This window comes from Mustela nigripes, chromosome 1 (assembly GCF_022355385.1).
Source record: "Mustela nigripes isolate SB6536 chromosome 1, MUSNIG.SB6536, whole genome shotgun sequence".
NCBI lineage: Eukaryota > Metazoa > Chordata > Mammalia > Carnivora > Mustelidae > Mustela > Mustela nigripes.
In genome coordinates this window covers 159,527,580-159,544,111 of record NC_081557.1, presented here as the reverse complement: position 1 = coordinate 159,544,111, position 16,532 = coordinate 159,527,580, and the positions used below count along the sequence as shown (strand labels likewise).

Genomic DNA, 16,532 nt, shown 5'->3' with positions numbered 1-16,532 from the left:
GTTTCCTCGCATTATAGAAGTGCCCATTAATGCCCCTGCAATTAAGGTTTTTATAGCATTTACTATTTGAAGCCATAATTTCAGAATGGTACATAAGGCATGTATGTGTGTGTGTGTGTGTGTGTGATTTATTTTAACTAACAGAAAATACTGATTGCTAACTCAGCTTTCTTGTGGAATGGGAATATGCCTGTATGCACAGCACATGAATGTGTGTATACATATATGTGTGTATACATGTATGTGTGTTACCCAGTTACATGCCTTTTTATATTTGAAATCATAAACATAAATAATTTAGAAACTCAGTAATCCTAAGGAATATTAAACAAGAGTTAAACAAGAGTATTCTTGTTTAATTCACAAGAGTCTAGAGAGCATATCCAAAACTGTATTTGTTCAAAGAAATTGTAAAGGAGAAAATAGAGTATCTTGATTATTTAAATCTAAGTAAATCATTTCTCATAAATAAAGATAGTTAATCATGAAGATGGTTTAAATACTTTTGCTCATATTTGTTTCTATCTGAAAATATGGATAAGATGGAAAGCAGTTCGAACACAGAAACACAAGTCCAAAAAACAGCATTCTATAATATACAGCAACAACATTCATTATACTCTAATTAAAAAAAAAAATTCTGCTTTAGGATTGCAGGTCTTCATGTCATCAAAAATGCACCAAGGCAAATTCCACATATCCTAATAGATACGGTTTTTTGTAAACCCCCAAAGCTGTGAACTTTTATAAGAATATAGATACCCCGGGCTGTACATTAACTCATCAAAGGTAAATTGCTTTCACATTTTCCAATCAAGAACACAAGAGTGGTTTTTATGCCTGTAAATTGAATTCAGCATTACAGCAAAAATAAGAGATGCAACTCTATTTTATAGTGAAGTAAAGGCATGTCTCCCTCCCTGTAACTATATGTAGTGTGTGGTCATATGTACTAGGAAATCAAACCAGTCCCCTCATTAATGACTGTTTAAAATCTTCAGCCTGTTTCTTTAACATCTCTGGAACATAAGCTTCTTGATGGAGACCATTTTGCCTATTTTTCATACTCTTTATCCCAGGGTGGTAAATGGTGGGTATTCAATAAATAGCTGTTAAATGAACATTTGTTGTTTTATCCCTGTTATAGATCCTCCTCTGGTTGCTTAAAGCATTGAAAGAGAATGTTCATGTGAACTTTCTGGCTTCTCTTCTCTCTCTAATATCTCTTCATTAATATTCCTATCAACTCCTACAACTTCCCCCAGCTTCTCTTTAGACACAGGTCCAAAAGATCCATCTCCCGCCTTAACTTCTCCCATAAGTTCTAATTTCTCTACTTATTAGCTAACTCATTTTAACTCCATACCTTTCATGGATTTAAAACTTGGGATGACCATAAAGAGCCCTAGGCCTGGAATTGGAAAATTTGGTGCTAATTTGTGGCCTTGCTAGCTACAAACTCTGTGCTGTGACTAAATTACATTATCCATCCTAGTCTTTGAGGTTTAGTTTCCTCTTCTACAAAACAGAGATAAAAAGTAACTCCTTAAACTTATGATAACAAAACTAAATCTGTATAAAATGCTTTTTATCGACTTCAGAGCGTTGTACCCATACAAGGGTGTTATCACCGTTATCATTGTTCCTTATGCCAAGGCTGCACCAATTTTTCCATTGGTTAAGAAGACCAGGCCTCTTATCTGACTCCCTCCTTGACCGGAAGAAATAGGAGACTGCAATCATCTAATTCATACTCTGTGCCTGCTGTCTTTCTAATTTCAGCTGCTGCAGATTACTGTCCCTCAGGTACAACTCAGGTCATATCACTCCTTTATGGAAAATCTTTTCATGGCTGCCCTTTATCTATTCCAAAGTCCAAACTGTTTCACTTTGCATTTAAGACCACAACCTACTTTCCTTGTCTTACTCCTTTGCTCCTGCTTTCCTATTCATTTTGTTCTTGTCAGATTTTGTTCTGCATGTGAGTCATCAAGCTTTCCCTCTTTCACAGTTCTTTTCATTCTATCACTTTGAATGCCATTCCTCTTCAAGGTGTTCCAATTCTTTTTTCTAAGGCCCAATACGTGTGCTGTGTTGTGTCTGTTCTATCCCTCCAAGAAACACACTAGAAGATGCAATTGGATATGCAAGATTTCTTTTTTTCAGGAAGGCCTGTGAAAGCTAAAGATGAGATAGAAGAAGACAAACACATGCAAGTCCAAAACACATGAAGACAAGGTAAAAGGAATCACACTGGAAGAGAATCTAACTACAACACAGTTCAGTGAAAAGTTTCAGCCAAACCAGTATGAAATACTCAATTCAGAATCTTCCTGTCGAGGATTTGAACATCTCAAAAGAAAGGGCTAGAATAAGTACCTCTATCATGCTCAGTCATTGGCTGGTGAGAGCCAATGGAAACACTAGTCTGGCTCCAACACAGCGAGGGGTTCTAAGGGTCAACTGCTAGAACTCAGGCTCAACCATTCTCTCCACAGCAGGAAATCTGAGTGGTGCATTTTCATGACCATCTCACATGGCAACCTGTGACGTTTTCACTCTACTTTCAAACTTCTTTGTACTTTACCTTTCAAGCTCTCAGGAAATTTCACTTTCAACCTCAAATTTAGTTATGTAGCCATAGGTTTCTTACTAGATTATAAGTCTACCTTTAGGAAATAAGTCATTTCTTTTTCATTTGTGCTTTTTTTTTTTTTTTTCCCTAAAGCACAGATTACATTTTGAAATACAGCGGTAAACATGGTAACCAGGGCATAGATACTCTGAGGAACTAAAATCAAGCTATGGGGAAAACAACAACAACTAGGAACTACCATGTTTTGCTTATCTATTCATGTGTAACAAACTGTTCTAAAACTCAGTGGGCTGAAATAACAGAAATTCATCATTAGTCATGATTCTAGGGATTGGTGGGTTGACCATGAATTGCCACTGCTTCATGTTGAAGGAGATCAAGACACACCACCCTGAAATATGCCACTCTGGCATACTGATCATTTTGAGCTGAGGGAACTTTCAATAAACAGCAGCTGAGTTCCCACTTTGCTGGCTAAAACAGGCCATAAAGTTTCCCACTGAAAAGTCCCCTTTCTGTACCAGGAAGACAAGAACATCCTTATCACTAGGAACTTGGAATTGACATTGAAATGGGTCTATACAAATAAACTTGCTAAAATATCTCTGATCTTCCACTAATTTTACTCCACCACCATACCATATATCCCCCTCATATATTATCGCAGAATTTACTGTCCCTAACCCAAAATGCTTTGTCTTTTCATTCTTTCACCAATGTATTGTTTCTTTGCCTAAAAGGTATAAAAGTTTTCTGCTCCAGTCACTTGTTCAGGAGAGAATTTTTCCTCCCCTACAAAGAGGTATCAGGTAGGCCCCTGGGTAAAATAAGAGATCCAAATGGTTTCATTTGCATAACTGACAGCTGAGACTGTCAGCCAGGGGCTCCTGTTCTCCATGTGGATCACCCCATATGGCTACTTGGCATTCCTCATATATCTTGGTATCTGGAATCCAATAAGAATATTCCAAGAGGAGAGATTAGTGCCTAATGTTAGTGTTGCATTGACCAAAGATAGTCACATGTCCATCCCTGGAGTTATTATGGGGGAACTCATAAGGGTCATGTGAGGGTCATTCATTAGGGTCATGTGTTCTGGGGCCTCCCAAAATTCAACATCCTACATACCACTAAAATAATATATGGGAAGTGGTTCATCAAAATATTGCAAAGGTACAATAAAGTGATAGGTGATTTAGGAATACAGATACAAGATTTTGAAAAAAATTTGAAAATAGAGAATGAGTAAATGATTTTGAAGGTTACTATATTTTATTATATATAACACTTTTTTATTAATGAATTTTGCATTAAAGTGACATAAATCTCAGTAAAGAGGCTTAAACAAACAATTTTTAAGGAAATGTTCAGAATAAAGATAGAGTTTTGTCAAATACCTTTAACACACACAGCCCACATATAGTCTGATCCTTGACAATCTCATACTATAATAATATCATGCACACAATCCCTATGTAGATTAGATTTTTCTTTTAAAGTAAGAAATAGGAATTGTATTTAAAAATCTATAGTACAGAGACACCTGAGTGTCTCAGTCGGTTAAGCATCTGCCTCAGCTCAGGTGATGATTCCAGAGTCTTGGGATTGAGTCCTGCATCATGTTCTCAGGTAAGGAGGGAGCCTGCTTCTCCCTCTGCCTGCTACTCCTCCCTCTGTGCTTGCTCTCTCTGACAAATAAATAAAATCTTAATTAATTAATTAATTAATACTATAGAATGAAATGAAAACCTGAATCCACAATACAATGAAAAATAGGAAGGGAAAATATAAGACCGTTATTAACAGAAGGAATTTTAGAGTCGTCATGCCTTTGTCCAGTTACATTCCCAGGAGGCCTTAGTCAAATACATCAATGAAACAACTAACAAAATAGAGTAGAAAACAGATCAGGATAAACCTTTGTCAAACGATAAACATGTTTAAAATCAACAGAGTTCCAAGCTACAAAGCAATTGCCTCAAAGGGATACTCTGTTCCCTTAGGTGCCTGGAGTGACTAATGAAAGGCCATTGGGCTATTTTCAAAATTTAGAAACATAAGTATACAAGATAAGGAATTAAGTCAAATCATCAAGATATTTTGCTTTTGTTTAGTCAGTATACTAAGCATGATTTTTATTCAGTAATCAGAAACTTAGAAATTTGCTTTGTCTTCCATTACCATGAAATGGGGAAATATTTTTAGCTTTAGGAAAAGAAATGTGTCTACAGGACCCAGAAAGTGCTTGATTTATGGCAGATAATCATTATTTGTTTAATAAATAAATGTCTGCAAATTAATCTGGCAATTTGCTAGAGAAAAATCTTCAAACACAGGATTCATGAGAACAAAATACAAATGAAGTCTCTGTTGTTGCTAAAGGAGTTTTATATCATCTAGATACTGAAATACCCCATGCACTGTCAATAGATATGTGACTAAATATGTATCAAAGGTAAAATTAAATGGCATTCCTCAATAGTTCTAAAAGGATGACCCACTATACACTCCCAAACAAATGACTTAGTGTCTGGTGATAGACTCCACATGTTCATTTGGGTATCCCTGGACAGTGAACAGCTGTAGTTCTTATATGAGACAAGACTTTAGGAAACATTTTTGATGGACTGATGTCTTGTAAGTTGAGGCAGATGCTCCCTGCACTGCAACTTCTGCATTAACCAAGGCCTGAGACTGACCTATGCCCCACCTCATTATTGCTACGCACATAGAGTTGCACAGTTCCTGCCTCCATACATGGTCACTGAATCACTGAAGAGTATTTTAGGTGTGAGAGTATATATTTCCATTTCCTCCAAGAATTCCAAATTACTTAAGAAACTAAATCCTTGTATTTTAAAATACCTATTTTTAAGGCATTCATAATGTATCTGAGGCAACAATGTCTCCTAATATCTTTGAAAGTGAGAAGTCACATACTAGTGTCCTCCTATAGCTCTAAAGAACCATCTAATGACTTGGCAGTAAATCAGTCATGGAACTGAGTTGAGAACATAGCTTGCTAGTCACAATTCTGCACCACCTCTTCTAGCACAACTATCAAAACCTCAGAGTATTTCAAGTACTGAAAAGCATGGCATATATATATATACACACATACATACATATATATATATATATATATACACATACATATATATATATAAATTTTTTACTCATTTTAACTAGTGTTATGAATTGAAAATGTATGCATTTGAAATATTACATCAGACAATTTGTGTAGGCAAGCAAAATGTAACCAAAATATTTCTTCTGATACCTAATATGATTATAAAGGATATAATTGCTTAAGTACATTTTGATATTTATCCTATATTTACATGAAGACCTGGAACAACTCTGTCAGGCATATAATAGTACCTATACTATATAATACAATAAATTAAAAATATATATTTATATACATTACCAGAGGGAAAATGCTATGCATAGAATGCCTTTCAAAAGTCTACCTTATAATGTATTAGTCTATGTCTTAAGTATGTGAAAACATATTACATATTAATTTTATGTGCAATTTTTAAAAGATATGTAAAAATCATAAAAATATATAAGTGCTTCATAGACATATGCTCAAAACATCTTTAACATCTTTGTAACTGTGAAAATGCTTGCAGGATCAGGCATAAACTCTTCTGATAAACAAATCCATTCTTTCAACATGTAATAATAACTCTAGTAAAACATGATTAAACATCATTAGGTCCTCTTAACCACATAATCCCTGAATAATCCCTGTCACATCTTTCAAATTGTTAAAGTATTCGAAAGATTAAATATTGTAATGAATTGCTTTCAAGTTTTGAATCTTATTTTTAGTATTAAGACTTTAAATATTATTGAGTAGGAAAACTAATTAAATGAAAATCACTCCTTATCTGGGAAAAATAGTTACCAAATTGATAAAACTGAGTTTTACTGTGAAGGATAATTATTCTATGTCAACTAAGATTCTTTAACTTGATTAGATATTAGAGTACAAATGTTTTTAAATAAATATGTATAGTGAATGAAAATACATTTGCAAACATTAATATATTTGTAAATTATTTTGAAATCAGTTATTAGAGGCTCTTATAACATCATTGAAGTTAAATTTGGTTTCTACAAAAAGAGTTCCAGTTCCAGAGAAAATGGAATAGACTTCTTCCATCACATTTCTTCCCCTAAGTTCAAGTAAAACTCTGGACATAATGCAACGAATATTATAAGAAAGGAATAAAAGGTGAAAAGAAGACACATCTTGGAATTTGAGGAATGGCAGGGTTCTCTGGGTCATCTTTTTGCTTTTCCTATATTCCAGACTAGAGGCTAGAGAAGCTGTCAACCCAGAAATGTCAATAGACATAGACAAAACAAAAAACAGCCCAAGAAAAGACTGGTCTCTCCAGCCAAAGAACCAGTAACTTTCCTCAGCCAACACCACAAGAAAAAAACATGCTCTAACCACTTCATCATCACCACCTCCCCCTTCTCTTTTTCCTCTTACCCCTTCCCTGGCAATGTCATCAGAAGCCAAGTGGAGAGCCTGGGCTTGCAACCCTGCCCAGCCTTAGCAGGGGGCATTACACTACCCCAGTCATGCTTGTATAAGTGGAAGCCAAAGGGTAAACCACCATCTTGCACCAGCAGGAGGAACTCCCTCCCATCCTAACTTGAGTGCTGAGAGAGAGAGCTAGTGAAAGGGATTCCTTAAACCTGTATGAGATGTCCAAGGCTAACTTCTGAGTAACCCATATGAAAAACTGACCAGATGTGGCATTACAAAATATTTGAGAGCTGGACAATTGTTCGGAAAAGCACTGACATTTTCTGACTAGCCTCTAAGTACCTCACAAAGCAGATCAGGGTAGCACTGCAAAGATGGAAAATTAAATCACCATTGAAACCACAAAGGTAGGCCAGAACTTGTACGCTGAGCCTAGATGAGGTTACTGCCTGATAAAACAGAAGTTTTAAATATGACCCAGAGTCTAATACCATAATACCCAAAATTTCCAGGGTATAATAGAAAATCACTTGTCATTATAATAACCAGGAAAATCACAACTGGAATATTAAAAATACAATTAACAGATAACAACTCCAAGGCAAATTAGTTATGAGAATTACCTGACAAGAATTTCAATGCAACCACCTAAAAATATTTCAGTGAACAATTACAAATACTATTGAAATAGGGTGAAAAGATAGAAAATTTCAACAAAACAGTAGAAGGTTAAAAAAATAAAAAACAAGAACAAAATGAAAATTATGGATTAAGGTTGAAAAAAACCCACAAAAACCAATATAAAAATTTCACTGGATATGGTATCTAGCAGAACAGAGATGACAAAAGAAAGAATCAATAAATTTGAAGACCAATCAATAAAAGTCATCCAATCTGAGCAACAAAAAGAAAATACATTGAAAATAAAAAATGAACAAAGCTTCAGGGACATTGATACAATAAGGAAGATCTAAAACTTATGTTGTTAAAGTTTCAGAAGAAGAGAAAAATGTCAGCCTCAAAAAATATTTGAAGTAGTAACTAAAAATTTCCCAAATTTGGCAAGAGGTACAAGCTTTCATATTCAAGAAGATTAATAAATTTTAAGAACTAGAAAACCACACCAAAAGACATCATAATCTGATTTCTGAGAACTAAAAATAAAGAAAAATAATCTTGAAAACAGCTAGTACAATATGACACATTACCTACAAAGAAACAACAAATCAGGGGCACCTGGGTGGCTCAGTGGGTTAAGCCGCTGCCTTCGGCTCAGGTCATGATCTCAGGGTCCTGGGATTGAGTCCCGCATTGGGCTTTCTGCTCAGCAGGGAGCCTGCTTCCTTCTCTCTCTGCCTGCCTCTCAGTGTACTTGTAATTTCTCTCTGTCAAATAAATAAATAAAATCTTTTAAAAAAAAAAAAAAAAGAAACAACAAATCAGATGATAATGGACTTCTCATCTGAAACCATGAAGGCCAGAAGGAATTGGCAAAACATTTTTCAAGTGCTGAAAGGAAAGAACTTCAACCCAGAAAAAATTTCTATATACTTCAGGAATGAATGGGAAGTAAAGATATTTTTCAGATGAAGATAAATAAGAGAATTTATTGCCAACACACCAGACTAACCATATAGCTCTTGGAAGTTCTTTGGTCAGAAAGGAAATGACAAAGGGAAACATAATATCAGGGAAGGCAACGGGGCTATAGAATGTTCTTTGTTTAATAGAATGTAAAAATAGGGGTATGTGTAAGAGACTATTCTCATTTTGAGTATTTAAAATTAAAGTCTTTTAAAGACTTAGAACGGCTCTATCCAGTATACACACTGGTCATATGTGTCTATCAAGCACTTGAAGCTACTCACTTCTGAGTGGAAATGTGCTACATATATAAAATATACCTTAAATTTCAAAGGTCTAGTACAAAAAGTATAAAATATTCAATTAATGCTTTTGTTAGTTATATGTTGAAATGATAATTTTTTGGATATATAGGATTAAATAAAATAAAATAAGTTATTAAAATCAAAATTAATTTCTTTTTTTTTTTTTTAGTGTGGATACTACAAAATTTCAAATTACATGTGTGGGTTCCATTGGAGATTTGTGTTGTATTTTTTATTGGACATTGCTAATCTAAAGGGCTTGACAGTCATATTCTTTCATGAATAACTACTAGAAAATACCCTTCAGTGACACAAATTTTAGACTAGCAGAAACCAATAAACCACAATCCTTTGTTCAAACATATTGATATATTTAAATAACGTTTGGTACAAAATCTTGGAAGAGTGTAATTTCAGGAGAATGTTATAAAGGACTATTCACTAGGCATGTAAATTATCTTTTTTATTTAAATTCAATTAACATACAGTGTATTATTAGTTTCAGAGGTAGAGTTCAGTGATCCATCAGTCTTATATAATACCCAGTACTGATTACAATCATATGCCCTCCTTAATGTCCATCACCCAGCTCCCCAACCTCCCATACCTCTCCCCTCCAGTATCCCTCAGTTTGTTTCCTATGATTAAGAGTCTCTCATGGTTTGTCTCCCTCTCTGATTTCATCTTTTTTTTCCCTTTCTTCCCCCATGATCCTCTGTTTTATTTCTTAAATTCCACATACTAGTGGGATCATATGATAATTGTATTTCTCTGATTGACTTATTTCATTTAGCATAGTACCATCTAGTTCCATCCACATCATTATGAAAGGAAAGATTTCATTTTTTTGATGGCTGAGTAGTATTTCATTGTGTATATATACAACATCTTCCTTATCCAATCATCTGTCAGTGGGCATCTGGGCTCTTTCCATACTTTGGCTATTGTGGACATTGCTGCTATAAACTTTGGGGTGTGGGTGCTCCTCCAGATCAGTTATTTGTATCTTTGGGATAATACCTATTAGTGCAATTGCTAGGTTTAGGGTAGCTCTATTTTCAACTTTTTGAGGAATGTCCATACTGCTTTCCAGAGTAGCTGCACCAGCTTGCATTCATACCAACAGTGTAAGAGGGCTCCTCTTTCTCCACATCCTTGCCAACATCTTTTTTTTTTTTTCTGACTTGTTAATTTAGCTATTCTGACTGATAAGTGGTATATCATTGTGGTTTTCATTTGTATTTCTCTGATGTCAAGTAATATAGAGCATGTGTCTTTTTGCGATTCATGTATCTTCTTTGGAGAAATGTCTGTTCATGTCTTCTGACCCTTTTTTGACTGGATTATTTGTTCTTTGGGTGTTGAGTTTGATAACTTCTTTATAGATTTTGGATACTAGCCCTTTATCTAATAAGACATTTGAAAGTATTTTTTCCCATTCTGTCTGTTATCTTGTGGTTTTGTTGACTGTTTCCTTTGCTGTGCAAAAGCTTTTTATCTTGATAAAAGTCCCAACAGTTTGTTTATGCCTTTGTTTCCCTTGCCTTAGGAGAAATGTTTAGCAAGAAGATGCTGTGGCTAAGATTGAAGAGCTAACTGCCTGTGCTCTCCTCCAGGATTTCGATGGATTCCTGTCTCACATTTTGGTCTTTCATCCATTTTGAATCTATTTTTCTGTATGGTATAAAGAAATGGTCCAGTTTCATTCTTCTACATGTAGCTGTCCAATTTTCCCAACACCATTTGTTGAAGAGACTGTCTTTTCTCCATTGGATATTCTTTCCCACTTTGCTGAAGATTTGTATGTTTATATGTATAATTTTTAATCCTCTAGTAACTACAGTAAAAACATTAAAAAGAAACAGTTGAAATTAATTGTAATAGTATATTTTATTTAACTCAAAACACTCAAAATATTACAATTTAAATATGCAATCTGTTAGGGCCTACTTAGCCAGAGCGAGCTATTTTGTTGTTTATGCAGTAAACTTAGATTGATCCTGCCCCTTCCCCCCAAGAGGAAAGCGCTTAGAAACAGAACTGGTGAAATACTGCCAAATAGCCCCAATAACAAAGCACAGACACCAAGACATGTCAGGCTGGGCAAAAATAATAGAGCCTAGATACAAGGACGTGTCCGGCCAGGTGGAAACGTCCAATCAGTAAAAGCGCATGTAGTACCTCCCTACCGGCCAAGAATGTGTTCGGTCAGGTGGAGATGTTCAGTCAAGTAAAAGTGCACGTATTACCTGCCAGGGAGTGTGAGCCCCCGCCTTTTGGGTGCAAGACAAAGGCGCCAATTCTAGCCAAGGTCATAGGCTGAATTAGATGACTATCATGGGGTAGAATGTAATTCAATTGGCCACCTGTGTGAGGCCAGGCTCAACCACATGGCCTTTACTCTATAAAAGTTAGTCTGTGAGGCTGGGAGGGGTCGCCTCTTTGCAAGAGAGGGCCCTGGCCGGTCAGTTTGATTCTCGATGCTTGGCGTGAAATAAAATTTTGCTTGACCTTTGCTTTGTATCAGTCTCGTCCTTTTATCTACGGACCCTTTCAGAATCAATATAAAAAATATTTTTTTCCTGCTTCATCAAAGATTAGTTGACCATAGAGTTGAAGGTCCATTTCTGGATTCTCTGTTGTGTTCCAATGACCTATGTGTTTACTTTTGTGCCAGGACCATACTATCTTGATGATTACACCATTGTATTATAGCTTGAAAGCCAGAATGTGTGACATCACCAGCTTTGGTTTTCTTTTTCCACATTCCTTGGGCTATTTGGGGTCTTTTCTGGTTCCATACAAGTTTTTGGATGGTGTGTTCCAGCTGTGTGAAAAATGCTGATGGTATTTTAGTAAGGATTATATCGAATGTGTAGATCGCTTTGGGTAGCAGAGACATTCTAACAATATATGAGCAATCCATGAGCATAGAATGTTTTTCCATTTCTTTGTGGAATATTTTTCCATTTATTTGTGGAATTTCTTTTATAAGCGTTTTATAATTTTCCGAGTACAGATCCTTTGCCTCTTTAGTTAGTTTTATTCCTAGGTATCTTATGGTTTTGGTTGCAAATATAAATGAGGTCAACTCATTTCTCATTCCTGGGCTGCAAAGGTGGTTCAACATCTACAAATCAATCTATTTCTCTTTCTTCTATTTCATTTCTAGTGTATAGCAATGTAACTGATTTCTGTGCATTGGCTTTACAACCTGCCACTATATCCTGCTGAATTCATGTGTGAGTTCTAGTTGTTTGGGGTGGAGTCTTCTGGGTTTTCCATATAAAGTATCATGTCATCTGCAAAGAGTGAATCTTCTTTGCCAATGCAGATGCCTTTTATTTCTTTTTGTTGTCTGATTGCTGATTGCTGAGGCTAGGACTTCTAGAACTATGTTGAACAAGGTAGTGAGAGTGGACATCCCAGCTATATTCCTGACCTTAGGAGAAAAGTTCTCAGCTTTTCCGCATTGAGAATGATATATGCTGTGGGCTTTTTGTAGTTGGCTTTTATGATATTGAGGTTTGTTTCTTCTATCCCTACACTGTGAAGAGTTTTAATCAAGAAAGGATGTTCTACTTTGTCAAATGCTTTTTCTGCATCTAACAAGAGGATTACATGGTTCTTGTCCTTTCTTTTATTAATGTAGAGTATCACATTGATTGATTTGTAGATGTTGAACCACCTTTGCAGCCCAGGAATAAATCTCACTTTGTCAGGGTGAAAACTAATTTTAATGTTCTATTGGCTGATATCTTGGTGAGAATTTTTGCGACCATGTTCATCCGGGATATTGGTCTATAATTCTACATTTGGGTGGAGTCTTTGTCTAGTTTTGTGACCAAGTAAATGCTGGCCTCATAGAAAGAGATTGGAAGTTTTTCTTCCATTTCTATTTCTTGAAACAACTTCAGAGAATAGGTAATTCTTCTTTAAATGTTTGGTAGAATTCCCCTGGAAAGCCACCCAGTCCTGGACTCTTGTTTATTGGGAGATTTTTTATTACTGCTTCAATTTCCTTGCTGGTTATGTGTCTGTTCAGGTTTTCTATTTCTTTCTGTTTCAGCTTTGGTAGTTTATACATTTCTAGGATTGCATCCATTTCTTTTAGGTTGCCTATTTGCTGGCATATAGTTGCTCATAATATGTTCTTACAAATGTTTATATTTCATTAGTGTTGGTTGTGAGCTCTCTTCTTTTATTCATGATTTTGTTTATTGGGGTCCTTTCCCTTTCCTTTTTGATAAATCTGCCAGGGGGCAATCAATCATATTAATTCATTCAAAGAACTAGGTCCTAGTTTCATTGATCTGTTCTACTGTTCTTCTGGTTTCTATTTCAATGATTTCTGATCTAATCATCATTTCTCTTCTCCTGCTGGGATTAGGCTTTATTTGCTGTTCTTTCTTTAACTACTTTAGGTGTAAGATTAAGTTGTGTATTTGAGACCTTTCTTGTTTCTTGAGGAAGGTTTGTATCGTTATATACTTCCCCTTTGGTCCATCATTTCTGCATCCCAAAGATTTTGAACAGTTACACTTCATTTTCATTTGTTTCCATGATTTTTTAAAAAAATTCTTCTTTAATTTCTTGGTCGACCCACTTATTCTTTAATAGGATGCTGTCTAACCTCAATGTTTTTGAGTTCCTACCAAATTTCCTCTTGTGTTTGAGTTTCAAGTTTCAAAACATTGTAGTCTGAAAATATGCAAGGAATGATCTCAGTCTTTTGATACCAGTTGAGACCGGATTTGTGACTCAGTATGTGTTCTATTCTGGAGAATGTTCCATGTGCACTAGAGAAGAATGTGTATCCCATTGCTTTAGGATGAAATACTCTGAATATATCTGTAAAGTCCATCTGGTCCAGTGTGTCATTCAAAGCCCTTGTTTCCTTATTGATCTTCTACTTAGATGATTGGTCCATTGCTGTGAGGGCGGTGTGTTAAAGTCTCCTACTAGTATTGTATTATTATCAATGTGTTTCTTTAATTTTCTTCTTAATTGGCTTATATAATTGTCTAGTCCCTTGTTAGGGGCATAAATATTTACAACTGTTAGAACTTCTTATTAGATAGACCCTTTAATTAACTAACCTTGATCTTTTATTACAGTCTTTGGTTTGATTTGTCTGATATAAGGATTGATACCCCAACTTTCTTTTGATGTCTATTATCATGGTAAATGGACATTTCCTATCTGGACGGGACTTTGGATATAAAATGAAATTCTTGCAGACAGCACAGCAATGGGTCTTCCTTTTTATCCAATCTAATACCTTGTGCCTTTTGATTAGAGCACTTAGCTCATTTATATTCAGAGCAACTATTGAAAGATTCGACATTAGTGCCATTGAAAAAATATGGAACACTTCACAAATTTGTGTGTCATCCTTGCACAGGGACCTTGCTAATAATCTTCTCTGTATTGTTCCAATTTTAGTATATGTGTGGCTGAAGTGAGCCCTAGGCATGTATATCATCTTGTTAGGTGTCTTACACAGGAGAAAGAGTTGCTGACTAAATACAGGCCTTGTTTTAAAAAAATAAAAAATTATATTTAAAAAAACAATAAATAAATAAATAAATAAATAAAAAACTTTTTGGTCACGATTTTATATTGGGATAACCTCTAAAAACACCATTGCAGTCTATAGCTTAAAACTGTCAAGGAGAAAAACTTTTCTTCTGAAAAGTTTTCAGGAGAAAACTGTCAAGGGGAAATACAGAGAGCTTTCTCAAACCAAAAGAAGTAAAAGATAAATAGAAAATAAAGGAAAAGGATTATGAACAAATTGCAGAATGACATGATGAAAGTGAATATAATTATAAAAGTGACAGAAAAATGAACCCACCTACTAAGAGACAGAGCATATCAAATGGGGGAAAAAACCAATAATCACGCAAAAGCTTTTCAAATTCACTTAAATAAATGCAAATGGAAAAATCAATGAAATACCATTTTTACATATTAAATTGAAAAAATGTGGTCAAGGTTATCAAAAGTGAACTTGCTTAAACAGTACTGGTGAGAATTGAAATCGTTATACCCTTTTAGAAGGGAAATTTGATAAAAGCCTGTCATTACAATGTAATATATAATACTAAAAATCAGATTTTACATGAATGTCCAACAATGGAAAATTATTGAATAATTGATTGTACATCTGTGCTGTTAAATATTAGACAGCCATTAAAATCAAGTTTTCAAATAGCATGTACTAAGATGAAAAGTGCTTAGAACTTAAGAGAATAAAGTATGATCTGCAATTGAATCACAAGACTCTTAAGAAAACAATATATTTAGGGGTACCTGGGTGGCTCAGTTAGTTTAGTGTCTGCCTTCAGCTCAGGTCATGATCTCAGGGTCCTGAGATCAAGCCCCACATCAGGCTCCATGCTCAGCGGGAACTCTGCTTCTTCTTCTGCCCCTCCCCCAACTCATGTGAATACTCTTTCTTTCTCTCTCTCTCAAACAAATAAATAAAATCTTTTAAAAAAAAGAAAACTATGCATTTAATTAATATACATAAGTGTGTTCACCTTTTAAAGCTAGTGTAATACAATATTAAAATAAAAATATCTTAATTTATTTTCTGCCAACAATCAAGAAAAGAGATATTTACATTCTAAAATGAAATGTAAGACCATCGTGTGGAACTTACAAAAGGAAGCTATGGAAAACCATTTGTTTTCAACCCTCTCATTCACAACAAGAAGGGAAGTAGAAGATTGAAAATGTTGGCTAGAGTGTTTGGTGTGCTGCTATGCATGGCATCCATTCACTCACCACCCCAAGGAGGGAGAATGGGTGAAATTCTCCCTTCACCTGAACTAAAGAGAGAGGACAATGAGAAAACAAGTCATTAAGGTTAGTATTTGTTGTCTGCCATTGGTGTACATGGTGGACAAATGTCTGAATGAGCTTGACAGTAATTGTCAGTAATTCCCTGACAATTTCATCTCCTAAGGGAAAAAGTGGTGCTTTTGCACTGGGATCTGCTTCTTTCCCAAGGTCCTCTTAACAAAATATACCTGGGGAACCAAATGTGGGTATCATTTGATAGATAGCCTGGTGGGCTTGCACTAATGTTACCTGGGATTGCCCACCAGAGGGGCAATGGAATACCAACAGTGAGGGAGATCTTATGCAGCAGTAAAACACTAAAAACCAGGGAGAAAAAAAAAACAAGGAGAGGTCATTCACTCGCATGTGAAGACTCCCTTTGGGCAAAAGGGGCATGTAAAACAGTCTCCAAAGAACTATCTGAAGTATCTGATGATACTTTAGAAAGTATCTGATGAAGGAATACTTTTAAACATTTCCATACCCAATGAGCACATCTCAGTTCAGAACAGTATTAGTCAAATAAAAGAGTGTCTGATTCCATATGAGAATAAATGTACTTTATGATTATATCCCACAAGACATACTTTATCCACATGGCAGTTACATTGGAAAGAAAGAAGAAAGACAAGAAGGATACCTATCTCTATTAGAAGTAGTATTTGGGGATATAACAATGAGATTACTA

General features: G+C 35.3%; 1 non-coding gene across 1 annotated transcript; it reads right to left on the bottom strand.

The window, feature by feature from the left end:
* Positions 1–14,354: 14,354 nt before the first annotated feature.
* On the bottom strand, positions 14,355–14,464 carry LOC132009393 (U6 spliceosomal RNA). Its single transcript, XR_009401893.1, has one exon. It is a non-coding gene; the product is annotated as a U6 spliceosomal RNA (small nuclear RNA).
* Between the last annotated feature and the right edge of the window lie 2,068 nt (positions 14,465–16,532).